At 46.1% G+C, this 16256-nt stretch overlaps 2 protein-coding genes across 4 annotated transcripts in view; both read left to right on the forward strand.

The window, feature by feature from the left end:
- LOC143341724 (uncharacterized) overlaps window positions 1-5162 on the forward strand; it is a 67586-nt gene extending 62424 nt beyond the window's left edge. The window contains exon 6 of the mRNA XM_076764864.1: window positions 5151-5162. The gene's annotated coding sequence lies outside the window, so the exon portion shown is untranslated. The remainder of the gene's footprint in view (window positions 1-5150) is intronic.
- The window catches only part of Con (leucine rich repeat protein connectin), a 112693-nt gene that overhangs the window by 3912 nt on the left and 92525 nt on the right, over window positions 1-16256 (forward strand). The gene's annotated exons all lie outside the window — the stretch shown is intronic.

The following is a 16256-nucleotide window of genomic DNA, read 5'->3' on the forward strand; positions in this document are numbered from 1 at the left end:
GCGAGGTGCAGATACGTTATTAACCTTATATTTGGAACAGCGAAAGAAGGAAGTAATAAAAAATGTAAAATAATTAAGTACCTACGGCGAAGGCGAGGGGAATAGAATAAAACGGCGATCGTGTCAGAGTTAATTATATCTCTGATTTGTGAATATGAAAGGATCGAGTATATTTAACCGGGGTCGCTAAAAATTTAGTTCAACGGTGAATCGTGTTTCTTTCTGGTACCTCGGGGTGAAATCATCCGAGAGAACGAACACGACGAATTGGACGGTCCGCTCGTAGTCATTTTGGCGCGGCGGCGAGTACGTGCAACTGAATTCATTGAACCGGGTGCATTCGGTACCGAACACGTTGCGCACGGTTGTTGTTTCCATGACTGACGGGGTACAACGGCGAATTAATCCCATGGCAAAGTGCCGATCGCCATAAAATGGAATAATCGTTGCCGACAAATGTACCGAAACGGTCCAACGCGTGTTAACTGGTCGCTTCGCGTCCGAGAAGTTAGCAATCGTTAATTGGAAACGTACGAAATATCTTGGATTCTTTCTTCGATTACCCCCGCGACCCCACACGATCGCGTTTCGAAAGCATCGGGGCAACGGAACATCCTGATGTGGTTTTCGTTGTCTGGAAAATTAGCATTTCGCGTGCCGATAACTCGGCTGACCGAGGTAATGCGGAAACACTGAAATAGATGGTTCGATAATTATTTTCTATCGGTTCCGCGATCGTGAACCGTTAATAATACTGCGTACCGCGATCGTCGACTGTTTCGAGAATGCATACGCGATAATCCACTTTTTCAATTAAACTTTCCTATCCTCTTATTTCGATCCTTCTTACGCCGATACATAGAATCGGTTCAGGTTCTAAAGAGACTTTGCGGGAAAAAGTACCGTTGGTGGCGTAGATCAGTTTAATATCGGCTGGACTACAGTTTTGACTGAACACGAGAATACCCTTTTTCGAGGCTTTGTCCCTGTTTATTTGTTTTTAGAAAGAGTGGAAGGGGTGCCGAATGAGTAAGGCTGTGCCCTAGTGTTTGCAATCTAGAGTACACTGACTTTGCACTTATTATCGATCAGAGTAAAACCGCAACGAGTAGAAAATAAAGCAACCGTGCGTTGATTAAACGAACGGTGGAAAAGGAATCCTTTCTTTGGAACGTCACGGCATGTATACAACTTTGACGTTTTCTAATCCCATTGGAAACATTGACTCGGGCAGCCGCTACGGGACTGCACAATGGAGCGTTTAATGGACGTTTAAAATATACACGGCGTAGCAAGTTGCAGTGATTAGCATCGAGAACGAATTCAGCGTCTTAATTAGGTTCGCCTTGTCGCCGGTGTCGTAGACCTCGACGTTTTCTTTGTTGGGATCCAGCGTGCACCCTCTTGGAAAAGAACGAAGCGTAAAAACCGGCTGGACGCGTCGTTCTTCTCTCCCGGTCTCTATCCTCTTTTCCACCCCTTTCTTCTTCAACCTCGACCCTTCGCGTCTCCCTTTCTCCGACAACGGTTCGTTTCCCGGCGCTCTCGCTACGGTTAGATCGCGTTTGTATCAATCAACCGGCGACATGAAAAATGATTTCGACGCGGGCACACGCGACGCTTTAAACGTTGATTCATCGGCCGCGCCTCGGCCTCGCTCGGAGAACGCGCCATTGAAAACGATCAAATCCCGAGATTTTTTATAACGAATGATAATGCGAACGCAGCCACGAGCTATTGTTCGGTCGCGATCGAATAATAGTTTTCGGATACACAAATGTTTCGAGACGGGTCAACGATAAGCCTGCGATTCATTTTATTCCGTTCGAAGATCAAAGCACACGATATCAAAAGCTTCTCAGTTACGGAAGACTCTTCAACGAAATTCACCATTTTCTTGGGAAATGCTTAGTATTACATGTAGGTACGCGATGGTTCGAGTGGACGGATTGCGGTTTGATCGCGTGCTTTTCTCGCATTCCACAACTTCTCAGACTTTTAAATCGAGAGTACGAAATGGCAGAGGGGCTTCCATTTAAACTGCCTGCCCGCGCGTAAAATCCGTTCCAGCAATTTTCGTAGTTTATACACGAGGCGAAGATATGCATCGTCGACGAGTAGAATGTCAAAAGTCAATGTTGTAATTCAAGGCGCGATATAAAGAAAATTAAACTCCCGTTTTAGTAATTCTCTAATCTGGGAAGCAACGCTCGTTGTCGATTAGTTTATGCATATATTCATCGTATAAGTAGGTACTGTATACTGTTCTATTAAGAATTTTCGTTCACTCTTATTTTGTAATTGTATTTAACGCGCGATTCCATCAAAAGGATCGATTAGTTCGCCTTAACGGACACATTGTAGAAACTCGTACGCGTCGAACGTAATGCAGAATCAAATTGGTCGATCATGAGCCTTGCGTAGTCAGCATAATTTACTCCGTGCTCGCTCGATTGGCTGATTCGATTATTCGTATCACATTGTACTGGATGCGCGTGTAGCATCCGTCAATTGGAAACTAATGTTCCACGTTAACGTAACAGAATTCTCTTACTTTGTCAATTCCTGTATAAAATCTTGCCTTTCCTAGAAAAACTAGCCAAGTAAAATAAGACTCGATTCCAAGAAATAAATAGCCAACATTATCGGAGACTTGCGGCACGATGAACGACCGGCTCTTCGCTCTCATCTTGGTAATTTTTAATTTTTTAACTTGTCGCTCGGTCGTTTCGTATACGTTCCGTATCCAGCGTTATTAAAATTTATAATTCATACGATGGAGAGCAAAGCTTTCAGGTAATCCGGGTTGCTGATTAATATTTTAGACGGCAGGAACAATTTTTGAAACGTTACATCGCGAGACGATTTGCTTTTGCACGATTAAAAATGTACGTTGACACGTGAAATAGATTAAAAAGCAGAAAAATATTTTCTCGCGAAAAGCATGTTGTAACGCGATCAAGGAACGTAATTTACCGCTAACGGAACGTATTATTCTCTTATTTTGACGAGTTCCTACACGTACGTTATTATCATGAAATTCTCTCCTTAGCTTCGTTCCATAGAAGGATCTTGGAGTTTAGGAGTCCTTTGTCGCGAGGAGCTTCTATTCCGGTATCAGGGTGCATCTAACGCAAGCCAGGTTATGCAGTGCTTCAAAGGCTAGACGTTTACACCCTCCTTTTTATCTTTCTTTCGGTTTTCGTCTCGCGTTTCGTAAGGATAATCGGGTTAGCAAAATTTACTCCACGCGATAAGCAGAATGGAACAAATCGTTGGAAATTGTTCGAAAAGCATAGAGTTTAGAGGCTCGAATGTTCGTCCAATGAATTTTCGTCTCGTAAAATGCAGCGTATTTCATAGTCGAAGATGATACTTGGAGAGTCGATCTAGTGGCAGGATCGACCATATGGGCCTGGGCTCTCGCGAACATCTGTGTTGACGCAACAATGGTTTCGTCTAGTGGGCTACGAGTGTTCTCGGCATGCTTGACTCGCGCAACACAGTTACTCAGCCATTCTATCTCTCTCCGGATCTTGTCTCTTCGTGGGTTTTCCCTCTCGCTGCCGGTTCATTGAGCTAGATCAACGTCCTCCGGTACGTATGTAAGTCCCATTACGACCGAATGAATATTTAATTCGAGAGTCGTTGAGGTCTCTCGCACGGTGAACGAGCGCAATCGAAAAATTCATTCAATTTCGCGCTAATTAATGGAGTCACTCCTTGGTTGATTCAATTTTAATATGCTTCTAGAAACTCGTTTGTTCTTCCACTCGTCTGTCTTCGTTCTTGGACCAACGATTCGTTTTATATTCTTCCAACCTTTTCTTTCTCTTCGGTTTTCCTTGCTTTCTTCCGTCTAGGTCGTTCGATCGATCTTGTCCAGTATCTCTGGCACTCTGAAAAGTCGTTTCAAGGATTTTCGAGGACCACCGAGGGAGAAAGAGCTACTGTGCAAACACCAACGCGACTTCGCGACGACCGCTCGTTCCCGAAATTCACCGCGTATATTTCTTCATCGACGGATTTTATTCCACGAAAACGTTTAAGCATTTTCGATTGCTCCTCTATTTTTCCTGTATTCCTGTAAATTTGTCTAATCCCTCGTGTTTGTATATTATTCGGAGCGTATAGGGAATCTCTTCCCCGTGAGGTTCATTTCAACTCCATGCATCACGAAATCACTGTGTTGGAACCGAGTGATTTGCTAGATTAGGGTAACGCCAGGGGCTTAGGGTAACGCTTGACAGGTACAACGTAGTTCACGATCGTACTTCGTATATCCTGTTTTAGGGCATCAAACAGCGTTTACGGCAACAACTAAATAATATAGTATTTCGTACGAATATATCTTACGATTCTCTGTACTGGAAAATACATAGGATACCGTCTCGACTGCAGTGATCGGCGCGATTGTATTTTAAAAAGTGTCGGTTCTGTACTCGATGTCCATAACCAGCAGGACTAGTTAACTGAAGCGTCAATTTTAATTAGATCGGTACGGTCTCTAACGAAGTAACGTTAACCAAGCGCAGGATATCGGTACGTAGTGCATGTAGTTGTTAAATCTGCCTCGAGGAGGCGAGCAATAAAGGTAGTGGAGCGTCTCGATAGAATTTATCGCGGTTCAGCTAGAAGGGGACCGGGTGGAGGAAAATTCCGTTTTAGCCAAGAACGCGATGCAATTCCATCGCATACCTGATTACAAATTCTGCGAAGTTGCTGGTTATGAACGTCGCGCAGCTTGCAACTTCGGTGCGCGCCAAGTTAGGAGGGGGCCAAGCCTGGCTGGATTAGGCTTCGGTTTTCAGCGCGCCGGAAACGATCGTCTAAAGAGGTTCGAAATCCAGCCTGGCTAGCTCTCCGTTCTGTTCTTCGGGGAGAGTGGGAATTAAGATAAGTCGAATCTGATTTCCCCGTCGCGATTCCTGTCCCCGTAAGCGTTTCTCCCTGTCCCCCCGTCGAAAGAGTTGTCGGGGCTATCCAAGATACGGGTGTCCGGAAGCTCCCGCCCCCTCGCGTTTCCAATTCCATCTATCGCGTACGAACGTCCCGATGCATCGATACACAAATACCGGAGGACACGGTTCGCTCGTGTCCCTCGACGCTTCGAGACATCAAGAATATCTTGTTGGGTCCGGGAATCGAATTATACGGACGACGCGAGGGCGAGAAGAACCCGATAGCTACTTCGTTGACGATCGTTTACTCCGGGGTCTATGTACCTTTCGTTCTTTGGAGCAAATAATTATTTATTCGAGCTTTAATTCATCCCACTAAAATATTTGAAACCACGTGCGAACAGTAATTGTATCGATGAGTTTCGTAGCACGGTTTATTGGTTCGTTCGGCTATTCGCTTGTCGTGTTTTATCGCGTCGGGTCGACGGGGAGAGAGGGAGGCCATGAAAAATACATCGACGCGGTATGCTGAAGTGCTCAATAATTCTGTGGCCGGCGAAGAAGCATCGCTTTCGCGAATATACCTAATAATCTTTTCGAGAGGCGTGGTATGCAGGTACGCGCGGGACCAGTGCAATACGATCGAAAATGCACGCGTATGCATACGGGAATCCCGTAAGAGGCGAGCCTAGCAATCCCTTGGAGTAGCTTAAAAGCACTCTGCGAGCTTAGCCGCGAACATTCGGAATTCCTCTTACCGATACCGTTCGAAAGAACCGGTTTTCATGGCTACTCGAGCTTTCGTACTACGCGCGTATCGATTCAATAACGATTCTTGCATCGTACGTTTCGTTACGTGTAAGGTTTCGTTGTCGAACTGCTGATATAGTTGGTAAAAAGTAAGGGATAACAGCTAGAATTCCGTGAGGCAATTACCTTCGGTTCGCAACACGTTGGCGAAACGCTAAGTATGCGACGCATTATGGTCCGAGATCGATAGTTGCCCGAATCGTTCGATCTTGTGAATCCAGGTTCGTACATAAGTTGAGGAACTTGGCGCATAATCCAATGCAGCAGCCACTAATTCTGTAGAGTGGCTGGATGCCGCGCCGGCGGAGGCAGCCAGTCCAATCGATCGCGACGGAAGCACCGAATTTCGCGGGTCCGGACGCAAACTCGGATCCCTGTTTCCTACGAATCCGATAGAATGTCGAGTTTACTTCGGTCTTGAAACTTGGCCCCGTGAAAGTTTAATTTGCACGGAGCAGCCTTTATGCGAGGCCGGGCGGCCGGCTGCGAGAGACTCCGTCGGCAGGTTGATCTATGAAAAAAGCAACAGGACGAACGGTGTCGTAGGATCTTGTGCTCGACGGTTCCTCGAGGTATCGCGCCTTCCGCGGGCCACGCGATCCGGCAAACTTTTCCAGGATGCTTACGAGAACGAATCCAAGTTGCCGTCGGTGCACGGATAAACTTCCTATCTCGCTGACCGTGGAATTTTCCGGTTATTTGCATGCGACATGCACGCCCTGCCCGGAAATTGATCTACCTACCAGCCTCGTAAAACTTGGCTTCACCGTGAACGCTTGATTGGAGCCGAGATTAATGCTACCCTGGATCTCCGACCTTTCGTCGATCCTCTGGTTAGATTTCGACTCGTCGAGGATTGTTCGGTGGCACGGAGGTGTCGTGCGAGTGGCGCCGGCGCCAAGTTTCAAGTTCTCACGGTTCCTCGTTGTCGACGTTAACCGGCCCGAGCGCGTAAAATGCGCTCGAGTGGAATAAATCGGCGTAAAGCGCGGCAAATCAATTCCGTTCGCGTTCCAGACTTCGTTGTCAGTCGTACAAACTGGCCGAGTATTTAAGCGCATGCTACAGCCCCCCGGCAACCCTATTCGCCGGCGACGACGCCGCTGCTGGTTACATTATTCAAAAGTATCGGCGCATTGCAGGCTACATAAGGGGCTTGAATAATGCACGATTTATTAGCCTTAGGAGAGACCCCCTCGCGGTGATTCGTGCTTGCGTACCTAGTATATCTCAATTATATTAACCTCCCTAGAAAATTGATACCCTCTTCGTGCTCGAGTGCGCTCGGTTCGGTTTCTTAATGGCATTTTCATCGCGAAAACGGGATTAGTTGTACGGTAATCTCCGTTGACGTATCTACATATGTATCAACAGACGAAATCAGATTCTATCGTATACAGAATGTTGTATTGCGTATGAAATAAACCACGGAATCGGCATTGCAGCGACATTGATCGCAACAGGGATATACGCATTAGGGTCGAGCGGTACGCTATCGAATTCGAAATGCTCTACATTGTTCATTTTAGCGAAACGACGACAGAGACGAGAAAGACACGCATTCTTTTCGAGCGACGCTCATATTTGTACTCGCGTTTATTGTTCTGGATAACGTTTGTATAGAGATATCCGAGGTACGGGAACATCGAATCGCAAATAATGGATGCCGTTCGCAGCTGTAAGCCGCGGTAAATCTAAATATTGGCATCAGCCGCGAAAGCCAGCAGTCTACAAATTTTTATCGTCCGCAGAATTGGTCTAGGATATACATATATTCGGAAAAATATTTTCTCGAGGACACAGAATCGAAAACATATACGTATATTCTTCGAGAAAGAGTGGAAGGCGTTCGACGCGAGATATTTCTTTGCTTTCCAATCAAAATCAAAACCAAACGCGTACAATTGCTCGGCCCTAATCTGTACACCTCGGGTTTTATCCCCGGTTTCGAACGCGCGTTCAGACCCTACCTATATCTTAACAGGATGTCCGTATCACCGGTGATTCCGTCACCGCGTTACACCCGCCATCGACCTAGTTAACGCTGCGTGAAACGCGTATCTTTCATCGCGCGATACACACGTCTCTATACCGGTCTTAAATCGTACCATATCTATTGTAACAGAAACTTTCGAACTCGAGATACGAATATTTACCTAGGTCGACCGTATCGAATAGAAAAGGATCGTCCTCGTTATGTAAACATAGATTGTTTTGAAGCTACGCTGGACGGGCGCTGGTGGCCCGCGAAGTAGCCGACGCGACGCTGAACGACGCTCAACGACGCTCGGTGACGCGTGGGCTACTCGAACAGGGGACGAATAGGTGAACGTATCCTCGCGAGAGATTCGCGTTAGCTGACGCATATCCGCGGACACATACATAAATGCATTATTCAGGCAGCAGGCATGGTCTAGTTCGGCGTTGTGTGGGTACTGCATTTGCGTTACTTCCACAAGATTAAACTTGCATGCGACGCGAAGCTACATATGAAGTATAGTCGCAGACGGCACGGTCGACATGCGACTTGCTCTTGGACAAAGCCGAGACTGGTTCGGTGGCACCCTATGTCGTCCACCGTCTCCCTTCGCCCCTTGGTCCCTTCGTTTCCCGCTTTCGTACTTTTCCATTTTTTCACTTTTCCGTTTGTTCACTTTCTCTCTCCATCCGCGTCTACCCCCGCAGCTTCAATTTCCCGCGAACAAATTCTGATTTTATTACGCACCGCGCTCGTACCATCCGTTACAAGTAGGTAGAAACGGGAGACATCCGGATACAGTCGCGTTCGACTGGATTTCGGTCGTTATTTTCTCTTTTATCCCGAGGCGAGCTACGATACACGCAACATTTTTACAAGCGACTTCTCGTTGCTGACGTTTTCTCGTTGGTTGTTTAGCGTGGTTTCTCATTTGTCTCGTGCACGAAATCGCGTACGTATATTGTTTCGCGTCGCTGGTCATTCGCGTTTCGTTCAAACTCCAAACAAATATACGGGTACGATACGCTTCGGAACGTTTTTAATAGTAATTTATCTCATTCGACGCGTTTAAATAAAAATGTTTGCCAACGCTGTTACGAAACATTATCCCAGCATCGATGAAAGATGCATTTTCGTACACGATGCTTCTTTGTCGCATTTTCTTCTTGCAGTTTGCGCACACTCGAACGACGCGACGCGACGTCTACCAAACATGATGGATGAGCCAAGATGGACCCGTAATCTTAACGTTCTCGGTCTATTTTTCCTGGGATCTCAAGTTTTTCGTTTTTTCTCGTTCGTGATTCGCGATAAAAATATGCCGGGAAACGATTTAAACGTCAGATGAGGCGTTCTACTCCAATTAAAACGTAATTCGAGGTTCGCGAGTTGGGGGCTTCGAGTTAAAAAACATCCTCGAGCGAGCAACAACTTGGCAATCTCTCGAAAACGAACAACGCGGCGCGATTCGATAACCGCGGCTCCGATAAACCTCTCATCCATCGAAAGTTGGTCTGTCGCGTCGGGGCGGTTTTTTCCTCCTCGCCCTTCGCTTCTCACCGCTACCTACATTTTAAACCGATGGATGAATCATCCGCAGCACTCACCCCCGGAAACTTCTTTCGCCCTCAGGACCGCCCCGTTGTAAGCCTTATATTCGCTGGCGTAACTCGATAACTCGATAACCCGGCCTTATCCTATTCGCGAGGCGGCGCGAGGCGGCGAGTAAATTTCCGAGCTCGCTTAAAATTCTACGTCTCCCGTGGGTGCCGAGACTCGCGGAGATCTATCTTGGATCAATCCCCACCGGCACGGCCCGTTAGTTACCCGGAGAAACGAATAAAGGAATCGTATAAACAGTCGAAGCGTTTCTGTATCAGCGCGAGACTCGTCGAGCCCTCGAGGGGATTCGAATCTTTGGATTTCGGTTCGGAAAATCCCTATTATCGGCGCCTCGTTACGAGCAATATCGCTTCGATCGCGGGCCATTTTGGTTTTGCGAGAAAGGGGCGAGTCGAAAGGGTTAGGCAAGTCGCAGCGAAGGAAGGGACGATAATAATTATCATCGGATGGCTAGTATCGAGCCCTTTGCTTCTCGAGTATCTCGGCTCGATTGTAACCCGTCGAATAATTGCAGGACTCTCGAGTCGTACGCACGTGCCTGTTGGCGCGCGCGCAACAACTACGAGTGCATTCTTGAGTGTTCTGCTGGCTGTTTATAATTGCGTCTAAAGGAACCAAAGTCGCGGACGACGAAGGGCTGGGATTATTATTGGACGCGAAGCTACCGAGCGTCTGGGACGTCGCGACGGCAAGTGCCAAAATCAATAGTTAGAGGGTTGGAAAAAAGGAGAAGCTGAAAGGATTTTTGGCACGTGCCGTGTGACGCTGGCAGTTCGCGAGATCGCAATTAACGGGAATTTTGGCAACATTACGCGGCGGCATTTTCGACGATGTTTCGAATCACTGGCGATTTAATTAAAAACTCCCGTACGATCCGATTTCGCGAAACGAACTTTCGAACGAACGCGAGCTTCGTTTTTCCTTTTTGTTTGCTCGCGAGAAAAAGTTTCGTACGGACGAGCGTCGTTCTAGCGTGGCTTAAAAGCGTCTATCAGTTTCGTACGCAAAGATATTTATCGTGGTAGCAACACGGACCAACGCGCAATCGTCGAGTTGTCGTTTTAACGATCGTTAAAATTAATGACGCGCGAAGGAAAGAGCCGGACAACCACGCGCGGCCATCGCCAATGGAAAAGGTGCCGATGAAATACTTGGGATCGTTCGAGGAGAACGGGTCCCGTCGTTTTTCCAAAGGCAGGCCTGAGTCTGCAGCTAGCCAGCCCCAAAGTCGTGCGAACCGAGAGAACGACCGATGAAAAGCAGTCGAGAATGGGAGAACTGCCTGCCATAAGTCACCGTCGACGCGCCGAGCCGATCCATCGATCGACGAGCTGACCCGCGCTGATTTCGTCCCAGGACCTCTCTATCCTATATCTTTTTCACAGACTCCTCGTAGTCGGCAAACAGTATTGTACGTCTATACGTATGCATACAGTTGCCCCCCGCGACTCGGATATTTAGTCGTGCGTGACGAGCTCATCGTCGCGGAATAAACTTCAAGCTAGAACCAGTATTTTACAGATACGAAATCGCTGCAAGCTAACAAAACGGGAATCGACCGATCGACGACCACGGAGGAGCGCTTAGAAATCGCTTTCTGCTCGGTTTGTCTGGCAACGAGCGCCGAGTGAATCTCGATAGCAACTCGATTTTTTCTCTTTCACGAGTCGAAGCTTTCTTGCTCTTAAGCGGCTGCGAGAGACGGTTTTTAAAGTCGCCTCGGGAGTTCTCGAGCAGAAAAATATACGACAATTTTGAAACTTAAATTTCCAACAGATCGAATGTTATCGTATCTATGTTTCCTCCGGGTGTAATCGTTAATAACCGATAACTAATATTTAAATCGAAGTATTCCGTAAACCACCAGCAACAACGTATGCAATTCCCGGAGATTTCAATCGTGTCGAGAATCGACGAACGTAAGAAATCGTTGCGGTAGTAACGATCCCTGTCCCGAATGGAAAATCGATACGCCGATAACAATAATTAGATTTTATGAAAGCGGACCGATAGTTATCCAGTTACCGGAAGCACCCGGGAAAGCCCTCGTACGATCGTTATCTCGGGACAAAAGTGGCTGTGGCAAATGGCGAACAGAACACGGCAAATTTTACGGTACGAGGGTGACAAATTCTGACGTTATCGAGGAAAACGGAAATAGAAATTAGGGAACTCGTGACCTCGATAATGAACCACCGTTCCGTTCGAGATTACAGAAACCACTTTTAATTGTTCGCGGTAACGACGTTACTCGCTGTATAGAAATTATTTATTGGAATACAGTTCGGACAAAGTGGGAGTCTCTATTGTTATCGTAACAGTTTTCTATGCTGCTGCTGTCGAGAGTGATTTTTAACAGAATCGTGTGTTTGAAGAGCAATCAATCCTATGCTTCTTATGTACCCGTATGGGAATCGTATTTTATCTCGCGTAGTTTTTCTCCGGTTCGCGTAATAGATTACCCCCGTATTTGTTCGAGCATACGTAGCCTCGACGGACGTTGAAAGTTAATTTTGCGAAAAAAGTAGGATCGTGTTGTACAAAGGGTGTTGGAATATAAAAAATTGCTTTTAGTCCATCCAATCCCCTCGAGTAATCTACGCCGCGACTCTTTTGCCTGGGCGCGCGTTTGTTCGCGCGCAAATAGCAGATGATATAACAGCTCGCGGAATAGTTTCGAAGTTGATAAAATGCTCATCCAGCGACAAGATGTTCGTTACAGCGTTCGTTAAAACGCGACGCGAGCACTATGATCTCGTTTGCGGTGTATTCGTCAGATTCCATTCATCAGGGTTGCAAGTATTCGCGGGAATTGTGAAAAGCTGCGAGACCACGGTCTTGAATGTTGGAATTTACTATCTAATTAATATGCATAGATAATAATTTGATATTCTGCGCGAACCGAAATTCTCATATCGCGGAGGAATATTGCTGGATAGCTTCCAAATGCCGTCACGAACAATAAACTGGATTATCGTTCCCCGTGGTGTGGCGATTAATTGTTTCGTTCGGTGACGATCGCAACAATCCTCGATTGATTTTTAAGTTCCGTTTCGATGCCAGCGACACTTCTTACATACGCGCGTACGCGTTGACGTTGGTTCTATGCAAAACGGAATGGTAATGTTTCTATTATAAGCTCGAACTAGCATGAACGAGAAAAGGCCGTCCGACGATCCTCGTTTCGAAGTCAAACGATTCGTGGACTGTACGGAACCTCTCTAGAAAAACTATGCGGCTTCCCGCGGTAGCCTTTTCATGCTCGTTCGTTGATTGGAAATGTTTGTCTCTTCGCGAATCGCTCGTCGAGCAGACTGAAAACCTCTCCAACTCGCTGTGAAAAACTTTTCTCTGGAAACGCTTCGATCACTCGTAGGAAGCTCGCCAACTCTCGCTTCGGGCTTATTGGAAATTTCTGTTGAAAGACCGCGAACGTGGAACGCGACGCGATTCGAAGCGAGGCAAGATGGCTCCAAATCGAAGAAAGGCCAGAAAGATTACGGGTGTTTGAACCTATTTGCGCGTGTCGAAGGGCCTGCGGCCGTTCGAACGATGGCATCGTCTTCGAATTTCTTTCTAAGCGTTTCTCTACGCGCTCCTTGCGGTTCGAATCTTTCCCGGTTAGAAAATGGTTCTGATCGAATGGCAAGGTGCAATCTGCACTTACCTTGCACCTGTCTATTTCACGGCAATTCCAGACATCCAGAGATCGTTCGATTACGATCGAGCACGACGCTTCGATCGATTAATATAGTCTTCGATCTATCGAAAGTGCCCGCGTAACATCCACACAGTATTTATTAACGTAAATAATGGCAATTACGTTTGAAAAGTACCGGTGACGTCGAAAGGTTCGATTCCCATAATATTTTTCCATCTCGTGTCTCCGTAGCCAGGTCTCTTTGCCTCAGGAACCCGAGTTACATGCAGAAACATGGTCCGTTTCCAGCACTCTTTGCCAACTTTGAAAAACTTTCAATTGTTTCCGCTGGAAAGAGACGTTTTTGCGACGTATCTGCTTTTCAAATACAAACTTTTCGAAGCGGTCTCGAGACGCGCAAGTTGAATAACATTGTCGTGGCCGGCAATAGGCGGAGTCAAACGTAATTGACTCTTATTTCCGGGAAAAGAATTCTCTGAGAACCGAACGAATAACATCTAAATGTATTACACGCAGACCTGGGGTTCCCTTCCTTATTTTTTCTCTACACGAAAAAGTAGTTTGTTTTATCGGCTGTAAATCGACTGTCGGATCTAGTTTCTGACATGTTATGGACTCGTAACGACAGAGAGTAGACCCAAGAGAAACCATCCTTACACGCGATAGAACCGGGAGTCAGGATTGGATCGTCGAGTACCCTTACTCGATGATAGGGTTAGTAATTCTAGGTGTATAGCCCGTTAGCATGGTGTGGCGAGGGGATGGGTAACGTTCGCAAGTCGAGGTGTAGCTCATCGAGTCGAGGAACTCCAGAGAGGCTGAACAACACTAGATGCAAATCAAATAAAGAAACAGACAAAAGCACCGGAACGGCAGTCGTCAAAATAATAAAATCTGGTTAAATTAACTCGAGCACTCTTCTTTGCAAAGAGGAAAAGACAACTTGGTACGGAATTAAAGCAGAGGTAGTATCAGGCGCGATCTAAGATAGAAAGGGGAAGCGATCTTGCACGACCTGCTCGTTCGTGTTCTCGAGAAAATATTTTATAAATTCTCTTTTCAATTTCAACGTGGAAACCAGTGTTTAAAGAGCTTTGTCCGAGAATCGGTGCAGAACGTATAACTTTCTTGTACGTGACAACGAGTGGTAAATTTCTTGGCGATAAAACTATACAAAATTTTATTATTCGTTATATTATTAAAACTCTTTGTAACAAGTTACGGCAGCGAAGTAAAAGTTTCGTTCGGGAAAAGATATAAAGTTTTGTCAGAAGTAAAACGAGATAAAATAATTCGGTCGCCGAGGAACGGTAATAGCTAGTAAATTCTACCTTGTGCTTGCGTTTTATACTTCTAACTAGTCAGAAACCCTCCTCTTAAAAATAAACAACTTTTGTCTCGCGACGTTTCGCTTGTTTCGAACCGGTTGCGTTAAACGCCAAGTCACTTCCTTCGAGAGGAATTTACCCCTTATCGTTGCATGCCATGCCAACAACACAGGAAATTTTATGCCGCAAACTTTCCTCGGAGGAACACCGTCCGCGTAAACGTCAAACCAGCTGCGTCTGTTCGGACAGACATCGCGATCGTTAACTAGGTTTCATTTATGTCCCAAACTATAGACGATTAAAGACTCTTTAACTGAAATAGATCGGACAGATACGGACTATCGTGGGGCTTGTATCGCCGGGGAAAAAATCAATTTGTCCTATCGTGACATCCTTTGAGATCACTTAACAGAAATTTCGCGAGATGGCTAAATCCCCTCCAGCTTTGCACAGATCCAGCCCCTTTTTCCTTAATGGGCCGCGGAAAGAGGGTGCTGCCGCCGGTTTCTGCTCAGAGAAGGGGGAGTTCAGGACCGTCTAATGTCTTTGTCATGTTGACTGTCGACAAATCGCCCTTTGAAAAGTTCACCGTAACCCTCCAGGTTCGTATCCAGGGGACGGTGACGCACGCTCGCGTGTCCTTCCTGTTCTCCGTTTTCCGCTTGCGTCGCTTTTCTCCGATACACCTCCAGCTAACTAGTTTCTTCGCGATCGAGTGCTTTGTAGCAGCTAGAGAGACAGAGATATAGGAGCTAGGAGGAAAGAATATATCCGCAACGAGACTCGCTGCTGCACGAAACGCTCCTTTAGCCAGAAAATCAGCGGAAGGTCAGTGGAAAGAATCAGATCTCGGGCTTTTTCTTTCTCCCGGCCGTCCCAACGTGGCAGGGTGTTTAAAACCCGTGAAATGGACCATCCTTCCTCTACTCGATGCGATTTCCCAAACCAGACGTTGCTAGCAACTCGCGAACCGAGCCATTTTCTTTCAAACATTATTTTCCGTCTCGTGTCGCGTCCGGCAAGGGAAATAAACCTAGCTCGTTCGAATAATTTTCTTCCTCGGAGCGCCAACAAACGAATCGCGTACAAAACTGTTTTTGCGAATCCTTTACCGAGCACAGTTTCCCGTTATATTTTATGACCGGTAATATACACATTCGTTGGTATCTTTTATAAATTGACACGCAAAGGCATTAATTCGGTTCGTTGACGTCGTTATTGCCGCACTGGAACGGTTATGAAAATTTGAGCTTCCTGTTCGGGCATTCTCTGTTTCGTCGAAATCGATTTATGTAATCTCGCCATTATTTCGTATTATTCGCACGATGATGGTGCAATCATCGGTGAGCTACGGAGGATCGATAACGGCTCCAAAAACAGTCGGAGCCGTGCTAGAAATCGCTAGCCGATGCGTATCTCGAGTGATTAACAGCTCTAAGTTGTCAGGAAGAGTAATCACAGCTGCTCGTATCACCAGTGCCGACGAAACCTCGGTATTATCCGCTTTTCAAATACGAACAAAGACATCAAGCTCGACGATAATGCACCGAACACCTATGCTTTCCAATTTTCGTTTATCCTTTGATTTTGGCAATTTCGTTATTTCGCCTTTTCCGTCTTTTCCAAAGTCGATTCGTTTCATTTTTGTTTTATTATTGGCACAGTTAATTAAAATGTCGTTATAACCTTTCGACGATCCGAGACACAAATAGTATAAGTGCAATGTATTGTTTCGGTGATTCCATCAGCAAGCACCGGTGGACAGTGTTAAGCTTTTAAATGGTCGACGTTCCAGAATCGAACCGCATTTTAACCAAAATTAAAAGCATTATTTCTACTAGGTTGTCAATTTCGATCGAGTCGGTCGAAAATAGAAGCATATTATCGGTTTTCATAAACGCAACTGTGGTCGACGAGGGTAGACGCTTTAATTACAGATAATTTATATTATTTTT

The sequence above is a fragment of the Colletes latitarsis genome, chromosome 5 (assembly GCF_051014445.1).
Source record: "Colletes latitarsis isolate SP2378_abdomen chromosome 5, iyColLati1, whole genome shotgun sequence".
Classification (NCBI taxonomy): Eukaryota; Metazoa; Arthropoda; class Insecta; order Hymenoptera; family Colletidae; genus Colletes; species Colletes latitarsis.